Source organism: Sciurus carolinensis, chromosome 3 (genome assembly GCF_902686445.1).
Source record: "Sciurus carolinensis chromosome 3, mSciCar1.2, whole genome shotgun sequence".
NCBI classification, from domain to species: domain Eukaryota; kingdom Metazoa; phylum Chordata; class Mammalia; order Rodentia; family Sciuridae; genus Sciurus; species Sciurus carolinensis.
In genome coordinates this window covers 110,246,448-110,267,736 of record NC_062215.1, presented here as the reverse complement: position 1 = coordinate 110,267,736, position 21,289 = coordinate 110,246,448, and the positions used below count along the sequence as shown (strand labels likewise).

Below are 21,289 nucleotides of genomic sequence, written 5' to 3'. Positions count from 1 at the left end.
GAGATCATAACATTTTGTATTCCTGCGAGCAAGGGGTAAATTCCTGTTTTCCCAACACCTCATCAATAAATGTATGGGCAAGCATTTGAGTTTTTAACTGGTCTTATATGTGAGAAATAGTGTCATTTCAATTTGCATTTGTTATAGTGAAGCTGAATGCATTTATGTACGTTTAAGGCCTATTTTATATTATTTTTCTAAATCATCTGTTAATGGCTTTTTAAAAATTGAGGTTTGGGATATAATCCCTTGATTATGTAAGAGATCTTTACATATTAGGAATATTAGCCTTTTACCTGTAGTGTATGTTGCAGATATTCTTTTCAGTTTGTCTTTGGACTTATGGTGTTTTTGCAATTTTTTTTTTATTTTTATATTTATCAGTCTTTTCTTAAGTGTATCTGGATTTTGAGTACTAGTTATAAAACCTTTCCCAACCTAAATTAAGAAGAAATCAAGAGGTGGGGTGCAGTGGCACCTGCCTGTAACCCTAGCCACTCAGGAAACTGAAGCAGGAGTTTCACAGTTTAAGATCAGCTTCAGCAACTTAGTGAGGCCCTGTCTCAAAATAAGAAATATAAAGGGCTGGGAAATAGGCCAATGGTAAAGCACCCCTCAGATCAATTCTCAGTTCTTCTACTACTACTTCTACTACTAATAATAATAAATAAGAATGCTAAGGGTGTGAGTTCAGTGATAGAACATGCACTGGAAAGGGGAGGGAGGGAGAAAAAGGGAGAGAGGAACGAAGGAAGGAATTGACCTATGTCGTCTTTCACTTTTGTATCATTTGACTAGTTTACATTTAGATCTCATGTCCATTTGGAGTTTATACTTCTGTATTGTGTAAAGTATGGATCCAACTGTTATCTTTTCCCAAATGGCAATAATAATTATCCCAAAATTATTTATTGGAAGTTCATTTTTCCCATAGTCTCTAGAATAACACCCTTGTTGCATAGTAAAGTTTTAAATCTATACTTGTTTCACTTTATGGACAATTTAATCTCCTTTTCTGGTTTTCTGCCTATTATTGTGTCAATACTATATTAATTTAAAATGATGCCTTTAATATGCTTTAATAACTGTAAGATCTAGCCGTCTATCTTGGTTTTTTTTAGGTTTTTCTGCTGATGCTTACATACTTTAATAACTGTAAGATCTAGTCTCTTTTTATGTCTTTTTGAGGTTTTTCTGCTATGCTTACATACTTATTTTTTGATTTGTACTTTTACATGAACTTGTTCATTTTCAGACAATATATTTATGACTTCTTTTTAGCAGAATTAATGTCTTTATAATATTGAATCATTCTACTGATGACTGAAGTATGTTTTTACATTCAAATCTACTTTTATTAATATTTTGAGTTTTAAAATTTTCTTCATAAAGATCTGCATGTTTATTTTTACCTTATTCTAGATATCTTATTTTTATAGGAGGGTGTGCTAGGGATGGAAACCAAGGCTGCATACATGCTAGATAAATACTCTACCACTGAACTGCACTCCCAGCGCTTATGCTTTTTATTGATATTTAAATGGATGTTTCTCTCCCATTATATCATCTAATTATTTGTTGATTGTTTTATGAGAAGTGATAAAGTTCCACGTAACAAATATACAGTAAACAAAGTAAAAAAGACAAGTGACAACTGGAAAAACACTGGAAATATATATCCCATTAATAGTTATTGTCTGTACATTATGTTCAGAGTTGCTGAAAAGAAATTTTAAAATGTACAGTAATTATATGGGAAAAGGAACCAGTGATATGAACAGACTTCAAATAAAAAGCAAAATGCTATGAAGCACTTGCCTAACATGTATGAGGCCCTGGGTTCCTTCCCCAGCACTACAAAACAAACAAAATGCTTTTAAGCAAAAGAATAAATGCTCAAATTTAGTCATAGTAAAAGAGATAAGAATTAAAAGTATACTAATATACAATTTCTTGAGAACTTGTTTGGAGGTTCTTTCCAGCAGGTGAGCTTAGCTACTTGTATACTCTTGACTGAAAAATGGACTTCCTCTATTGGGAAGGTTGCCGTCTTTGATCCAGCAGGGAACTTCAGGAGGGACTCAAATGGAGCAGGGAGGGATGCACATGGAATGGTGAGGGAGAAAGGGGACACCTGCCTAGCCAGCCAGATCAGCTGAATCAACCAGGTGATTAATGGGGTGACATGTTGCAGCCAGATTGCCCTTAAATTCTACAATTTTTATTTATGAAATTGGCAGAAACTCATGCATTTTCAATGGTTGGTGAGGCTATCAGGAAGCAGACATTTTCATATACTACTTACAGAAATAAAAATTGGTATCATACTGTTAAAAGGATTGCTAGGTTCAATCCCTAGCCCCAAAGCAAACAAATGAACTTGTGCAGTACATTCCTCAGAGCAAAATTTGGAGCCTTACATGCATGTATTACAAAAGAAGAAGAAAACTAAAAAATCTCTGATATAAAAAAAAACTCTATTAAGATGTTAGAAAAATGATAGCAAACCTGGGCATGGTGGCATACAGCTGTAATTCTAACTAGTCAGGAGGCTGATGTTGGAGGATTACAAGTTTGTGGTTAGCCTGGGCAACTTATTCAGATTGTCTCAAAATCAAAATTAACAACAACAAAAAAAGTTGGGGAATGTAGCTCAGTGGTAGAGCACTTCATGTGAGACCCTGAGTTCAGTTTCCAGTACCAAAACAGAGAGAGAGAGAGAGAGAAGAGAAGAGAAGAGAAGAGAAGAGAAGAGAAAAATAATGACAAGATAAATGCATGGAAAATGGGAAGTTAAGGCCAGCCTTAGCAACTTAGCAAGACCCTAAGCAACTTAGTGAAACTGTGTCTCAATAAAAAATAAGAAGGACTGGGGATATAGCTCAGTGGTAAATTGCCTCTGGGTTATAGCCCTAGTACCTCCCAATCCCCCAAAGTGAAAAAAATTCTTTCTGCTTAAAACAGCTAGAGAAATTTTTGTTTCCTGCAACTGGTCACTGACATAGGAGAGATAGGGAAAGATGTAGGAGTGAGGGTTCTGATGGAAACTTTTTGGATGGAGGTCACAGTGAAACAATGGTTGAATAAAAAATCTTCCAACAGCAAAGTAAAATAAATACGTAAAGTAAAAGAAAAAGTTTTTCTTATCAGCAGTGTATAGCCCACATCAAATGAGAGTTCTCCCAGGCTAAGATGCAAACTTTTTTGGGGGAAGTGCAGTTTCAGAGAGGAAGAAGGTGTATTTTTTTTTTTTTTTTTTTTTTTGTGGTGCCGGAGAGCAACTAAAAGCCTGTGTATGCTAAGTACCTCACTTTCAAGGAGCTACATCCCCAGCCCAGGAAGAGGGTTATCTTTCTGACCCCTGTACTTCAGTTACCAGAGAATCAGACAAAATATCTCCCTTACTGAACATGGATAACAGCTTGACACACAAAACAATGGCTTCTAATATTGTTAATCTGTGCTGTTTATTTTCATGAGAGCAGTGAGCTTATTGAAGTGTGGGGGATCTAACCCAGGGCTTTAAATCTAGTAGTCAAGCTTCCTACCACTGACCTACAGCCCCAACCCTGTTTGAATCCAAGCTAAACATTGTATAAGGAAATTAGTAGAATAATTTATATGTTATCTATTTCAGTTTTTTTAAAACATGATTTATAAGCTTAAAGTGGTAAAAGATTATTGCATGTGCAGGCTTTGGTAATGAAATTGAGATCTTCTGAATTTAAGATTTTTACTTCTTGGCTTTTTCCAAATGACACACTCACAGGAGCCACGGTTCTTTAGAGAATAGTTACTCCCATATTCTTAACACGAGAAGATAAGACTGGTCTATAAGACATTATTGTGTGAGAAAGAACACTTTCCAGACTGGGGATGTGGCTTAGTTGTCTAGCATACATGTAGCCCTAGGTTCAGTTACCAGTACCATTCCCCCAAACAGAGAGAATACTTCTCAAGATATCTGAAAATTGTGACAAAAATGCCAACTTAAAAGAGCTTTTATTGACCAAATTTAGACTATTCAGATTCATAAAGGAAGGACTATTATTATAATAATTGGAATCATTTGAATCTGTGAAAAGCCATGTTGATGCTCTAAAAGAGCAAGTGAACCATTCATCAAAATCATAACTATATATGTAAGTCAATCAATTGATCCTAGTTACAAAAAAATAGAAAAGTATATACCTCATGGTTACTGGCTAAATAATCACTCATCAAATTTCAAGGAGTAGACCATAGAGAAAAAGATTTGTGATGATGGTCTTCATACCCTATTCAGTCCAAGAATTTCTCCAGTACAAGAGTGCTTTGTTTTGTGGTACTGGGAATTGAATCAATGGGTGCTTTTACTTCTAAGCTACATCCACATCCCCAGGTCTTTTTATTTTTTATTTTGTGACAGGGTCTCACCAAATTGCCAAGGTTGACCTCCTGCCTCAGCCTCCTGAAATAGCTGGGATTGTAAGCATGCACCACCACAGCTAGCTTTGTGTTTTGGGGTAGAGGTGGGGTGTCTCTCTGTTGCCCAGGCTGGCCTCAAGTAATTATTTTGCCTTAGCCACTAGAGTAGCTGTACCCAGCTTGCATGAATTTTGAGGGACGTTTCAAGGACATGTGGGACCTAATTTGAACAAATGCTCAGGGAAGCTAGAGATTTGAATTTAATTTTTTTTTTTTTTTTTTTTTTTTTTTGGTGCTGGAGATTGAATCCAAGACCTTACACAAGCTAAGCATGAGCTCTATCACTAAGCTACAGCCCCTATCCCAAGCTTTAACATTTTTTATAACCCACTTGCTCTAAGGAAATTCCCAAATGTATGCTAGTGTGTGTTTCAAGATTAGTTGGCAAGCATTCCCCAGAGTCTCAAGCAACTGAAGGAGTTCGGAATCTATACCACTTCCTTTCCTCCCAAAGAGTTAAATAGAGGCAACTTGTCCCTGGGAAAAAAAACTTCACTTTTATTAGGATCTCTCTGACTACTGTATTTTCACAAGGATTCTAAGGCCCCAGGATTCTGTTCAGGAAGCAATATTGTCTAGTTTCTGGCTTTCCTATTTCAATCAAAATTGTATAATTGTTTTCAGCTTACTTTCTCACTTGGAAAGAAAAAGATAATATTGACAGCTGTTGAAAATTTTTTATATAGGATGAGATCCTTTGGATTTAGCAATTACAAGGCCACAGTTTGTGTATTTTTGTGGTACAAAGATATAAATTAAATTATAATTCTTAAGTATATACCCAATTATTATATCATTTCCTTTTCAACATTTTTGAAATGTATACCATAAATCCTGATATTTTCTATACATTATAAGCAGTTTTATGTTTTAAAGCAAAATTACTGTTTTTCTTACCACAAGAAAACTATTCTGCCAAAAAAAGAAAGAAAAGCAGTCCACCAAAGTTTAGAATGCTTATTTATATGGAAAATGAAATCATAATGTTTAATATAACAGGATAACACATATACAAAAAGAAAAAATGTCAAAGGGCCAACATGATAAAAACGAGGTGAAGAATTTTTAGGTTACTCTGAAGTCTGATAGCATGATGTTATTCTTGGACAGTTCCCAAGAGAACCATTTTGAGTTGTGGAGCAACATTATAATTTGGATTAGTTGTTTTATAAAAGAATTTATTGATCTGTGTACAAACTCTGTATCCATGAGAAATGGCCATTGTGGGGCGGGGAGACATGTTCCTAAATCTGAATGGCTATTAGCATAAGCATCTTCAGTCTTTTGTATTCATTACATAAGTATATCATATCATTTACTAAGAATATGTGAACTCTTTTGTTTCTACTAGTTTGACTAATAACCTGGATACCTCTGAGCAGAGAGTAAATGTGAAGATGGACCATGGTTCTGAGGAGTTCAGCAGGGCTAGACAATTTGTTTCTTTTGTCTAATTGATGAAAGAGCCAATTATCATATTGTATGTTCTTTTTAAAATTGGAAATTTTGTATGTGAACTTTTTGTTTTTGTTTTGTTTTTGGTACCAGAGATTGAACTCAGAGTCGCTTAACCACTGAACTATATCCCCAGACCTTTTTATTTTTAACTTTGAGACAGGGTCTCTCTAGCTAAATTGCTGAAACTGGTCCCAATGGATTCTCCTGCCTCAACCTCCTGTCACAGGGATTACAGGCATGTGCCACCAACACCCAGCACTCTGAACTCATTTTTTTTTTTTTTTTTTTTGCGGTGCTGGGGGGATAGAACCCAGGGCCTTGTGCTTGCAAGGCAAGCACTCTACTGATTGAGCTATTTCCCCAGCTCTGAACTCATTTTTAAAGTACCTCTCAGGCCTGGGGGTGTAGCTCTGTGGGAAAGTATGTACTATATAAGTCCCTGAATATGTTACCCAACACCAAAAAAGAAAAATAAAATGAAATGAAAAGTAAACATATGTATATATGTGTGTTTATAAATATGTTTGGACATATATCTATATATATCTATATCTGTATCTCCTCTCTAGATTCCCATTTTAAGGAATTTGAGGTAGTACTTTCTAGAAAGAGTTGTTTGTTTGTTTGCAGTACTAGGAATCAAACCCAGGGCCCCGCACATGACAAGTAAGCTACTTTGTTACTAAGCTACATCCCCAGCCCTTTTCACTTTTTTATTTTGAGATAGAGTCTCACTCATTTGCCTAGGATGACCTCAAACTCTTAATTCTTCTGCTTTCCCCAGATAGCTGGGATTATAGGTATGGTCACCTGACCAAGAGTTAGTTTGTTAAATCCTATGTAGCTAACTAATTGTCTTGCATTTTTTATTTGGAATGATCTCTTGGGAGAATTAATGTATTGCTAAGTAAGTCCAGTGGCCCAATTGAATTATAAAACATTAACTTACAAATTAGTAATTCTGAACATTAATGTTGACAGCTTATAAGTAAAGAAAGTATATAGTAAGGGGTGGGCAGATATAGAGGACTGAAACATTGGATGTGACAGAAAATGAAGGAATAAACATACTGAGGTGCAGTTTAGACTGTTCTTAAGAAAACTTAAGGACTGTTCTTAGTAAAGCAGGCCTGGACACATTACAGTCTGAACCTAAGAAAAAGACAAAATCTAGAAAGTAGATTTAAAAAAAAAGCAACACTTAGCCAGGCTTAGTGATACAACACATGCCTATATCTGAGCTACTCAGGAGGTTGAGGCAAGAAAATGGCAATTTCAAGGCTGACCTGGGCAACTCAGCAGCACCCTTTTTCAGTGTAAAAAATGAGAAGGGTTAAGGATGTGACTGGGTGGTAAACCACCCGGAATTCAATCTTCAGTACTAAAAAAAAAAAAAAAAAAAGTAATGCTTTGCATAATAAGGAATAATAATTCAAATGCCGGCAGTTTTTTCTTCAGAAAATGTAGAAACCAGAGGACAGTATAATATCTTCTTAAAAACTGAACCAGTAAATCAGTTAGTCTAGAATTCTGTGTCCAGTGGAAGTGTCTTTCAGGAATGATGGCAAAATTAAGACAGTTTTATAAATGGAAAACTAAGAGAAATTTGTCTTCAGCAGACCTGTACTACAAGAAATGATAATGGAACTTCTTCAAGTGAAAAAGGAATGATATTAGCAGAAAAGTTGGATCTACTGGAGCAAATGAAGGACGTCAGAAATGGTAAATATTTGGATAAAAATAAAAGAATATTTTTATCCTTTTAAGTTCTATATAAAGATCAATGGATGATACTTAAGCAAAAATTATAATGTCCTTCAGGATTTTTAGTGTATTTATTTTTTAAATATATAATAAAACTAATATAAAATACATAAAACTTTAAAAATATGGTGTGTGGGGATGGTGATTGAAGGGACCTTGTCTCAAATTTAAAAATGAAAAGAACTGGGTATGTTGCTCAGTGGTAAAGTGTCTCTGGGTTCAGTCCCCAGTATTGCAAGAGAAAAGGAGAAATGAAAACCATAGACATAAGGAATGAAAGAGATTTTACAGGCACTAAAAGGATATTGGAGAATATTTTTAACTTACTGTCATCAAATTCAGCAAATTAGGTAAGATGGATAAGTTCCTTTAGAGAACAGCTTATCAAAATTGTCACACAGACAAATCTCAAAATATTTACAAATATTTCAGAAAAAAGAAGAAAGAACATTGCTAAACACAATTTATTAGGTAATAATAGCCTTAACACTAAAATCCGACAAATGCATTACCTAGAAAACAATTTTAGACCAGAATCCCTCACGAACATAAATGCAAAGATAATTTACACAGCTGCATATTAAATAATATATAAAAGGATAAAATCATAAACAAATAGGATTTATTCTAGGAATGCAAGGTTCATTCAACCCTCAACACTATCAAATTTTATTCACTACATTAACAAAAAAGAAAAATTATATAATCATTTCAAAACATGCAGAAGAAGCAGTTGACAAAAACCAACACATATTCATGAAAATTCCATGAGAAATTGAAATCTCTGGTGTTGGTGGAAATGTTCTCTTTGATAAAGAGTATCTACTTGAAAATCCACAGTTAACATCATTAGGCATCAGAGAAAAATTACAATGAGATACCACTTCCCACTCATTTAGTTATTTGTCATACTAGGGAGGGAACCCGAGGACCTCAGCATGTTAAGCATGCAATCTTAATTCTGGGTTATACCTCCAGTCCCTAGGATGGTTTTAGAAAGTAGAAAGAAAGAAATAAGCGTTGAGGGCCGGGGAAGTAATTGGTGGTAAAGCACTTGCCTAGCATGCATGGGGCCCAGTCTTCAACCTGCAAAACAAAAACAAACAGAAAATGAAATAAGCATTGATGAAGACGTGGAGAAACTTTGGAAACTCTCTTGTTATTTATGGAAATTAAAATGGTTCAGCCACTGTGGGAAATAGTTTGGCAGTTCTTGAAAATTTAAACAGAATTAACTTAAAACCCAAGAATTCTACTCAGGTATGTACCCTAAAATAATTGAGTATAGTCACTTAAATGCTTATACAGAAATGTTTATAGCAGCGCTAATCACAGTAGCCAGAAGGTATAGAAAAAACCTAAATGTCCATTATTGAATGAATATAGAAACAAATGGTGATATAGCGATACAATGGAGCCAACAAAAAGCAGTGATGTAGTGATACATGTTGCAATACAGATAAGCCTCAATAATATGCTAAGTGAAAGAAATCAGACACAAAGGGCCACATATATGATTCCATTTATATGAAATATCTAGAATAGTTAAATCTAGAGACAGAAAGTAGATTGGTAGTTGCTAATAGCTGGGCTTTTTTGGTGGAGGAAGGAGAGAATAAAGAATACCTGCTTCATAGGAATAGGGTGTTATTTCAGGGTAATGAAAATATTTTGCAATTAGATAAGATGGTGACTTCACAACATTATGAATGTAAAAGATGCTCTTGAATTGTTCCCTTTAAAACTGTTAATTCAATTACTTTTTTCTTTTTTTTTTTAAATATTTTGGTGGTGCTGGGATCAAACCCAAGGCCTTGTACATATTAAGTATGACTCTAGCATTAAGCTATATCCCAGTATAAAGTGGTTAATTTTATGTTATGTAAATTCTCACAGTAACACATGCAAAGAGGAACACAAACTTACATTGAGTTTCCTTTAAACACCATATAAAATGGATACCACTTAAAAGCCTGACCATATCAAGTTTTGATATAATTATAGAGGAACTGGAACACTTGTTCACTGCTAGTAGAAGTATAAAATTATCAAACCACCTTGGAAAGTATCTTGGTAGTTACTTTAAAAAGTTAAACATGATTTAGCCAGTCTACTCTCAGCACTTTGCCCAAGATAAAAAGAGCAAATGTTCATATGGACTTCTATTCTAGAATTTACAGAGCAGATTTATTTTTAGTTTCTCATATTGGAAACAGCTAAAATGTTAATTTTATTAATGAATATTAATGAATAATTAGATTGTGAGACTATCAATACAGTGAAATACTACTCAGCAGTATAGAATTGACACAGTATAATTGAAGCTCAAAATAATTCTGCTGAGTGAAGAAATCCATACAAAAAGGAATATATACTGTATCATTTGATTTATTTTTAATTCTAAAAATATACAAACTAATCTGTAGTGGTAATAAGTAGATCAGCAGTTGCCTAGGACAAGGATGTGGACATAGGAGGGAGAAGGGATTACAAAAGGAATGAGAAAAATTTCAAGTGATACATATATTTACATCCTGGTTGGGGATTAGTGTACTCATATATCAAAATGTATACCTGAAGGCTGGAATGGCTCAGTGGTAGAGCACTTGCCTACCACGTGTGAGGAACTGGGTTCGATCCTCAGTACCACATAAAAATGAATAAATAAAATAAAGGTATTGTGCTCATCTACAGCTAAAAAAGTTTTTAAAAGAATGTATACTTGAGATATATGGAAGTTATTGTACATCAGTTAACGTCAGTAAAACAGTTTTAAAAATAACCAATATTGGAGAGGCTACAGAGAAATTGAAACCCTCATACACTGCTTATAGAAGTGGAAAATGTGCAAAAACAGTTTGGGAATTTCCTAAACATGTTAAACATGGAGTTACCATAAAATCCATCAATTCTACACTTAAATATATGCTGCCCAAGCTAAAGGAAGACATGTTCCCACAGAAGTCACATACTCTAGTGTTTATAGAAGCATCACTCCTAATAGCCCAAGGGTTAAAATAACCCCCCGTGCTATCAAATCAAGATGATATGATAAATATGATATATCAATACAATAAAATATTATTCAGACATGAAAAAGAATGAAGTACTGATATACAGTCCATGATTAATTCTTCCAAACATTATGCTGACTGGTTGTGGTGGTGCAGTCCTGTAATCCCAGCTACTTAGGAGGCTAGGCAGGAGGATGGCAAGTTTGAGACCAGCCTGGGCAACCTAGTGAGACCCTGTCTCAGAATAAAAATAACAACAACCAAAGGCTAGGAAAGGTAGCTCAGTGGTAGAGCACCCCTGGGTTCAGTCCCCTATACCACAAAAACAAAGACAAAAAAACCATTATGCTAAGTGAAATAAACTAGATGTGAAAGGACAAATCTTGTTTGAGTTCACTTTTATGTGAGGTATGTGATACATAGTACAGGAAAATGCATGAAATACAGAGTAGAGTAAAAGTTATCAAATGCCAGAAGCAAGAATATGGATACAGAGTTTCTCTTTAGGATTTTGAAAAACTCCTGGAAATGGAAAGTGGTGTTAGGTATACAACACTTTTAATGTGCCTAATGCCACTGAATTGTACACTTGAAAATGTTTAATGTGGTTAATGGATGTTATATTAATTTTATCATAATGAATAAAGTAACATACAAAATTATTATAACCTAATGTATAGGGGAGTTTGTTATGTTGGTTAGAAGTGGTTAGCAATTCCTTTCCACAAAAAAATAAGCATAAAGTGTGGAGAAAATTGTCAAAACAACTATTTACATGCATTGGAAATCAGTTTAAATCAATGTGTTGTAAATACACAACACATTGAGAAACTTTTTGTTCTTTTAGTTGTAGTTGGACCCAGTACCTTTATTTTATTTTTATGTGGTGTTGAGGATCAAACCCAGGGCCTCACGCATGCTAGGTGAGCACACTACCACTGAGCCACAACCCCAGCCCACTTGAGAAACATTTATTACTGAAAAACTGCTGCAATTTTTGTCAATCACAGTCTAAGGTTTTCTTCTTTGGAACTATTCCTGTATCCCTACTCCAAAATGGTAGCTTTACCAGCTTTTGACTTACTATGAAAATGATCACATTTGATGTCAGAGGGTGCTCAGGATTGGGGAGTGAAAATCCATGTCTTTGACAGCTAAAATTGTCAAATCAGGGTAGAAATGATGGCAGAAACTTCTAACTTTGTTAATCAGAGGTTGTAGTTCCATTTGGAACTGCACATATTTGATGGGAGATCCTGAAAATGAGATACCTACAGAGGGGTTCAGGCAAACTTTCCACACATCCCTGGCAAACTAGGAAACTGTACACATATAAAGAATACCCAAGACTACCTGGCAAAAACTGAAGAAAAAAGGAGACTAAAGAATTAGCTCCAACTTTGAAGGGTTGTGCAACCTGTATACTGATAATTGAAGGGGTGAAAGTATTATTGGCTTACGTTTGAGCACAGCATCTGGCCACATCATTGGCTGACCACTGAGTTATGCCATATTGGAGGAAACGTCTTCGAAGCCATATTATAGAGCTGGGTACAGTGGTACATGTCTGTAATCCCTGGGACTCAGGAGGCTAATGTAAGATCAGGAGTTCAAAGCCAGCCTCAGCAACTTAATGAGACTTTCTCTAAATAAGATACAAAAAGGGCTGGGGATGTGGGGATGTGGCTCCCTGGTTAAGTGCCCGAGTTCAATCCCTGGTACCAAAAAAAAAAAAAGTCTTATTACAAAATAATAATAGAAATTTTAGTACTGTACAAAGATAGCAAAGGGAGATATTATACCAAGGCTTCCCAGTCTTTTCCAGAAAAATAGAAACAGGAGAAATGCTTCCTGACAAATTGTGTGAGGCCAGCATTTACCAAATCTAAAACCACACAAAGACATTACAAGAAAATAATTATAGATCATTATCGCTCATGAACATAGATGAAAAAAAAATCTTCAACAAAATATCAATGAATCAAATCTCACAGTGTATCAAGAGAATTATAGGGCTGGGGAGATAGCTCAGCTGGTAGAGTGCTTGCCTCGCAAGCACAAGGCCCTGAGTTCGATCCCCAGTACCACAAAAAAAAAAAAAAAAAAAGAGAGAATTATATACCATGTCCATGTATGATTTATCCCAGGCATGCAAGGTTGGTTCAGCATTCAAAAATTAATCAATCAACAGCTAGAGAAGAAACATCTTATTGTACTTTTTGTTTGCATTTTTCTATGAGTAATGCTATTAAATAGGCACGATGTCTTTTTTTTAATTTTTTTTTTATTTTAATGGTGCTGGGGATCAAACCCAGGACCTTGCATATGTTTTTTTTTTTTTTTTTTTTTTTGTTCCAGGGGCAGTCAACCACTGAGCCACATCCCCAGCCCTTTTTATTTTTTATTTTGAAACAGGGCCCTGCTAAGTTTCTGAGACTAGCTTTGAAGTTGAAATCCTTCTGCTTCAGCCTCACAAACCTCTGGGTTTACAGGCATGTGCTACCATGCCTAGCCCCATCCCTTTTTATATTTTTACTTTGAGGCATGGTCTTGCTAAGTTGCTGTGGCTGACCTTGAACTTATCCCAGCCTCCCAAGTAACTGGAATGGGTATGTGTCCCTATATCTGGCTAAAATGTTCTTTTTAACTTCTTTATTTAAAACTCCCACAAGGATTCTACCTAACAAATATTCAGTAAACACTGATATTAATGTTTTTAAAAATTTCTATAACATTTATATTAGACTCTTTTTAAATTTGTTTAAATGTATACATAATTTCAGATAATACACAGTTGACCCAGAGATTCTATAATTCTTTTAAAAGAATATATAGAAGGGTTGGGAAGAATTATAGCTTATATGTTTTGTGTCACCCAGTATCTCTCACTAAAACTTACTTGGTTTCCTGGAAATCAAAAAAACCTTGGAATTGAATTTTAAATTTATGACTAAAAACCCCTGCATTATGTAATTTAGAGCAATTAATTTTAGGATAAATCAGTTATATTTTAATGACAAAATGCACCTCAAAAAATGGTATGTTCTACCAACCTGACACAGCTGATCCCACAAATGTACTTTGGAAGACACGGCAGTACGTGAAAAACCAGCATTACTGCCAATGAGTAAATAAAGTTGTAAGATAGGAGATTGGCGGAAGAGTGATTATAATATTGTACCAGGTATTTTTCCTAACTCTAAGGAAAGAGTTGGAATGGAAAAAACAAAACAAAACAAAAATCACATGCTTCTCCTCATAAAATTAAAATAGTTTTACTCATTAGAAAAAAGGTAATACTGGGCATGGTGACTGACACACATCTGTAATCTCAGTGACTCTGAGGCAGGAGGATCACAAACTCAAGACCAGCCTCATAATAAGAAATAATAAGGACTGAGGATGTGGCTCAGTTATTTAAACAAAAACAAAAACAACAACAACAGCAAAAAAAAAAAAAAAGAAAAAAAGAATTTTTCTTTAGCTCCTAGCATCCTCCTGATGGAGAACAGGGTTCATATTATTCAGAAGGAACTCTTACCATCCCATTACTGCTTTTTGAGTTGGCCATAAAACTGCCCCAATCCATTCCCATTTTTTTCTCTATTCATAATGTAAGAACAATGATGGAATAGTGTGTTGCATTCTTTGATACATGGTTCTCCACATAAATGAGGAAGCACCTTGATAAGCCTTATGTGCTGGGATTGTAATTATTATAATTTTAAAGGGATTTTAAAACAATTTTCCTAGATAAGATGGATGAACAGATAAGGTTTTCCCTTATATCTGAAATAACTGAAGTAAAAAAAGAAAAGGAATATGTGAAACAAGTATTCTGAAAACCTCAGTCATTTGGTAACAAAGGGCATTGTTCCCTGAGAGGAATATCAAACAAGGTGAGCACTACTATTGGTCTGCATTGGAAGACTTTTCAGGCCCTGTCACAAGAAAGGAGAGTGGGGGCTGGGGCTGGGGTTGTAGGTCAGTGACATGAGCACTTGCCTTCCTTGTACAATGCTTTGGGTTCAATTCCTCTGCGCGCGTTCCCTTCAAAAAAAGAACAATGGAAAGCACAGAGACTCCTCACTTGAGGAGATATTACTCATAGTTTCTGAGATCAGGATGACTAAAATTTACAGGGTAGAATACTGGAGAAATGAGAGTTACTGCAAAGTTTCCCCCCTCAAGTTTTTAAGAAAGCACTATTCAACTGATGAATTTGAGGAACTACCTGAGGCTATGGAAAGAGCCATTAAAAGAGAAGAGGAAGGAGCAGTTAAGTTCTGAAAGTAACAGGAATACTGCCTGGTCCCACCAGCCAGACTACACAACCTCACAATTCTTAGAGCATTGGATATGATAATAAAAAGAATTACCTCAGTAGGACTTAGTCTTAAATTTAACTACTTCTGTGGTTCTGCTTTTAAAAATGTTAAAAGAAAGACCTGAAAGGTCCAAATTATTTCTAATCAATCATATTTCAGGGAAAAGCTCAAGAATATTTGTATCAAAAAATGGCTAGCACTTCACAAGGTTAAATTCACATATCTGACTCCAAGTAAAAAATGGTTAGACATGCAAAGAAGTGAGAAAATATCACAGTTTTGAGGAGATGAATCAGTTAAATGCAGTTGATTAATGCAGATGGGAGAATTAGCAGATGAAGATATCAAAAGTTGTTACAACTGTATTCCACATGTAAAACAAAGCTAAAGGAAAGATTGAACATGTTAAGTAGAAAAATGGAAGGCACAGAAAAGCTAAAGCAAACTTCTAGTCCTGATAACTACAATGCCTGAGTTGAAAAACTCAAGATATAGCCTTAACAGTGTATTATATGTTGTAGAAGAAAAATTAATGAATTTGAAGACGTGATAGAAATCATTAAAAGGAAAGCGCTTACAGGAAAGTGAATTATTACAATATGAATAGAACATTATTAAACTGTGGGATAACTTTATAAATAACATGTATTAATTATATTAAATTATAAGTACAACCTAATATATTTGTAATTGAATTGCTATTAGGTGGGAATGGGAGAAAAAAATAAATACTGGTTGAATTTTTCTAAATTTGATGAAATCTTAAAATTCAGAGACTAAAGAAGCTCAGTGAAACCCAAAACCAAGAAACATGAAGACTACATTAACATAAGTCGTCACTGAATTGTTCAGAACCAATCCTAGGAGAAAATATTGAAAAGGTATGAAGGAAAATATATGATCTAGCATTCTGTTGTTTTGTAAATACCCCAAAGAAATAGTTTCTTTCATCTGCATAATATTTTGTACATGAATGTTCATGGCAACATTATTTGTAATAGTTAAAGAGTAGAAGCAACCCAACTATAGAATAATTAAAATCCAGTATTTCCAGTTGAATACACTTTTATCAATAAAAGGGAATAAAGACACTTGGGTGTTGTGGCACATACCTATAATCCCAGCTGCTTGGAGGCTGAGGTAGGAGGGTCACAAGTTTGAGGATATCTTGGGCTACTAAGTGATACCCCTTTCTCAAAATTTAAAAAGAAAAAAGAAAAAAAAAAAAAAGGCCTGGGATATATAGCTCAGTGGTAGAATGCTTGCCTAGTGGACCCAAGTCCTTGGGTTCAATCCCCAGTACTGCAAAAAAAAAAAAAAAAAAAAAAGTAATGAACAATTGAAATATGCAGCAAAATGAAAGAATCAGAAAATAATTATTACAAATGGAAGAAATCAGTCACAAAAGAATATACTGTGTAATTCCATTTATATGAAATCCTAGAAAATGAAAACTATTATGATGAAAAGGAAATCAGTAGTTGCTTGGAATCATGGAGTTGGGCAACATGGAAGAATAAAAAAGGAAGCATTTTGTATAAAGGGATAAGAGGAAACTTGGAGATAATGGATGATTATATGAATAGTTTCATAGATATATATTGATTACAGAAGTAGTCTACACACTTTAAATGTGTACAATTTATTACATACAAGTTACAAAAAAGTCTTCATTTTGCATTGTTAAAAGATACACAAATTTTAGTCAGTATGGTTCAATTAAACCACACTGTGTCTCTTGAAAACATAGACTATTCATTGTAATTCCATGCAATACAAACTTTGTTGCTAGCTCTTCAGTCCACAAATCATTATAAGATACATAACATGATCAGTGACCAGTGACATGACTTTTTCAGTGCTGGTGATGATTTTTCATTGCATATCTATCAATCAGTTTATGAACAAACAGCAAATCATGTTTCCTTTTCCTTCAGTGATAAACTTCTGTGACATTTTACCAAAATAGATAATTAAAAGTAGGAATTTTCTGATTCTGATTTTTAATTTTATATATCAATTTGATTAATCATTGGGGACCCAAATATTTGCTCAGTCATTATTCCAGGTGGGTTTGTGAGGGTGTTGGTTGAGATTTACATTTGAATTAATAGAGTGAATAATGCAGATTTTCATCCCTAATGTGGATAACTGTCATCCAGTCACTTGAAGGCCTAACTAAAACAAAAGGTTGACCTTACTGTAAGAGTTAACACCTCCTACCTGAATATATTGAGCTGGGACATAATTTTTTCCCACCTTCAGACTTACATTAAAACATACCTTCTTGGGTCCTAGGCCTACCATCTTTTGTACTAGAATCTATACTATTGGCTGTGGGTCTCCAGTTTGCTGGCTGCAGGTCTTGAAACTATTAAATAATCACATGAGCCAATTACTTATAATAAGTCTCTTTCTATATACATGTACATCCTATTGGTTCTGTTTTTCAGGAGGATGCTAACTAATACAGATTTTGATTCCATGATGTAGGATACTACTCTGCTATAACAATACCTAAAAATGTGAAAGTAGTTTTAGAAATAATAGGTAATATGTAGAGACTGGAAGAGTTTTTAGTTCTATCCTTCTAGAAATAACATTCAACATGATTTTGTTGTAACATTCAACATGATTTTGTTGAGGGTTCAGAAAGAAAAGAAACCTAGAAAGAAACTTCCATCTTCACATGGAATACATAAGTAATGGTGAACAGAAAGTTGATAGAAATCTAGATATTCAAAGCCCCTTTTCTGATAAAGTCTCAGATGGAAATAAGGAATGGGTTATTGAAACTGGAGGGAAGCTGATTATCATTATAAAGTAGCAAAGAACTAGCCTGATTTACTTTCTAGAGTGAGTTTTTGTTTGTTTGGGATTGAACCCAGGAGTGCTCAACCATTGAGCCACATCCCCAGCCCTTTTAATATTTTATTTACAGATGGGGTCTCACTGAGTTGCTGAGGGCCTCCTCCCTAAATTGCTGGGGCTGGCTTTGAACTTATGATCAGCTTCCCAAATCCTTGGGATTAAGGTCGTGCACCACCGCACCTAACCTAGAGCTTTTTAATAGGTAGAACATTGAAGAAATTAAGTTGGCATTTATCAGAGGGAATTTTAAAGCTATTGAAATTATGGCTTGGTCCTGCTTACTGATTATAATAAAATATGAGAGAACAGAAATGGTGTTAGTAAGCAAAAAGAAAACAGAACATGGACATTTAGAAAATACTCAGACTACCCAAATTGTGCAAAATGAGAAAGTGTTCTATAAAGAACACTAAGGAAGTGACTGAAGAACCATTTGATAAAAAAATTAGAGTGTAACTCATGGATTTATTCAGCCATCTCAGCAAAAGTTAGGAATAGAGATGTGATTATACCAAGAGAAACACTGACAGTTTAAACTAAGGAGAGGTAATGGAGGACAGAGTGAATAAGGGCTTTCAGATTTCTCCATTCTATAAGATTGGACTATAGAGCTATTCACCTGTCCTTGAAGGCAGGGCATCAAGCCAAACAGGATTATTTTCAAGCCTAAAGATTTAATGGCATTTTTCTTGCTAAGTTTTAGACTTCCTGGGGCCTGTCACTTCTTCCTTGTTTTCCTCTTTTTCCCTTTGGAATGAGAATATCTATTCTATGCCTGTCCCACCATCATATTTTTGAAGCATGTAACTTAATTGGTGTCACAGTTCCACAGCTGGAGAAAAATTTTGTTTCAGGATGAATAGTATCCTGTCTTATCCATATCTAATGTAGATGTATTTAGATGAGACTTTGAATATTAGATGTTTGAGTTGGTGCTAGAATGAGTTAAGACTTTTTAGGCATGTATTATGTATGCAAGAAGGATATGAGATTCAGGGGCCCATGGGTGGAATGTTTGTGTCCTCCTAAAGTCAGATGTTGAAACCTAACCCTTCATGTGACTATTTGAATATGGGACCTCAAAAGAAGTCATTAAGGTTAAATGAAACCATAAGGATGGGGCTTCACCTAGGATTAGTGACATTACAGAGCTCACTTAATATGTAAGGTGGCAGAGAGATGGCAACTTCCTATAAGCCAAGAGAAAAGGCTTCAGAACAATCTGACTTTTCCATCACCTTAATTTTTGGATTTCTCAGACTCCAGAACTGTGAGAAATAAATTTCTGTTGTTTAAGTCACCTACTTTATGGTGTTTTCTTACAGCCACCAAGGCAGAAATATATATTCACAAAAATGAAAGTGCAGCAAACAACCAAAATTGGATAAGGTTATTCAAATCTATCATAAATGGAGTTATACAAGAAACGTCTGGGGTCTGGGGTTGTAACTCAGTGGTAGAGTGCTTGTCTAGCACACATAAGGCACTGGGTTCAATCCTCAGCACCACATACAAATAAATAAACTAAATAAAGGTATTGTGTTCATCTATAACTAACTAACTAACTAAATAAATAAATCTGACCATGGGAGTACTAACTCTGTTGTCATACTTGATATTAAGTCAGAAACTTAGTGAAGGTGATGTTGTCAATGTAATTGAGTAAAGCAGTTGTGAGGAAAAATACTAAGATGTGTCAAGAAATGTGATCTAGCAAAAAATTTCCAGAATAACACCTCGTAGGAGAATGGGCTATAGCTCAATGGTAGAACATATTCTTATCATGCACAAGGCTGTAGGTCTGATCTTCAGCACAAAACAAAACCAAAAAAACCCAACCCATAGTAAACAAAACACAGTCCAAACTACTTGAGAGGTTGAGGCAGAGGATCAAAAATATAAGACCAGCCTGGGCAAATTAGCATATACAAGGCACTGGGTTCAATCCCCAGTACTACATAAAACAAAACAACACATTTCAGAATGGCTATTATCAAAAAGACCCTAGAACCTTTTGAAGGTGCACACCTGTAATCCAAGTTACTCAGGAGGTTGAGGCAGGATGATCACAAGTTCAAGGCTAGCCTTTGCGACTTAGCAAAACCCTGTCTCAAAATTAAAAAAATTTAAAAAGGGCTAGAATGTAGTTCAGTGGAAGTGATGAACTTGCCTCACATATGTTAGGCTCTGGATTCTATCCCCAGTTATTGGGGGGGGGGGGGGAGACAAAAAATAAAGTGTTGGTGAAGATGTAAAGAAAAGGGACTACCTGTACATTGTTGATAGGAATATAAGGGCATTTGGTTTTATTGGAAGTTACCAAAAAAAAAAAAAAAAAAAAAAAAAAGGTGGTACATACCTGTAGTTCCAGCTACTTAGGAGTCTAAGTAAGAGGATGGCAATTTCAAGTCCAGGGTTGACTGTACTGAACAAAAATAAAAATTTTTAAAAATTTATATCAAAATAAATTTTAAAAAAGGATTAGGAATGTAGCAAGGTAGAATACTTGTCTAACATGAGTGAAGCCCTGTGTTCAATTCCCAATGCTGAAAAAAAAATTCCTAAAAATAGTATTACTATAATATATACAATATTCTACTTCTGGGTATTTGCCCAAAAGATTTGAAATCAGTATGTCGGAAAAATTTCTGTATTCCCACATTCATTGCAGAACTATTCACAATAACCAAGTTTATGGAATCAACCTAAATATCTATCATTTGGATTAATGAATAAAGAAAATATCGTATATGTGCATAATGAAATATTATTCAGCCTTTAAAAAGAAAGAAAATTTGTTATTTATTACAATATGGATAACTGGAGAACATTATACTGAATGAAATAAACCAGCATAGACAAATACCATACATTCTCATAAGTTCTATAACCATTGAACTTAAGCAAAGAGTAGAATGGTGGTTATCAGAAGCAGGGTGTTTAGAGGAATGGGGAGATATTGGTCAAAGGATACAAAACCTGACAAAAGGAATGAGATTTATTTTTTATGTAAGACATATTGCATAGTGTTCTGAATGTGCTAAATAATGGACATTTCAAGTCTGGTGCTGTGGCGCACGACTGTAATACCAGTGACTCGGGAGGCTGAGGCAGGAGGATTGCCCATTCAAAGCCAACCTCTGCAAAAGTGAGGCAAAAGCAACTCAGTGAGACCCTATCTCTAAATAAAATACAAAATAGGGCTGGGGTTGTGCCTCAGTGGTCAAGTGCCCTGAGTTCAATCCCTGGCACCCCCTCAAAAATAGTACATTTCAAAATTGCTCAAGGTAAATTTCAAATGTTCTCACCACAAATGTTAATTAGCTTGATTTAATTCTTATACATTGTTTTCATAAATCAAAATATCACTTTATACCTTATAAATAC

At 34.8% G+C, this 21,289-nt stretch overlaps 1 long non-coding RNA gene across 1 annotated transcript in view; it reads left to right on the top strand.

Moving 5' to 3' along the window:
* Positions 1–21,289, top strand: part of LOC124980461 (uncharacterized) — a 144,787-nt gene that overhangs the window by 39,306 nt on the left and 84,192 nt on the right. Inside the window, exon 4 of the long non-coding RNA XR_007107808.1 lies at positions 7,545–7,647. This is a non-coding gene — a long non-coding RNA (uncharacterized LOC124980461). The remainder of the gene's footprint in view (positions 1–7,544; positions 7,648–21,289) is intronic.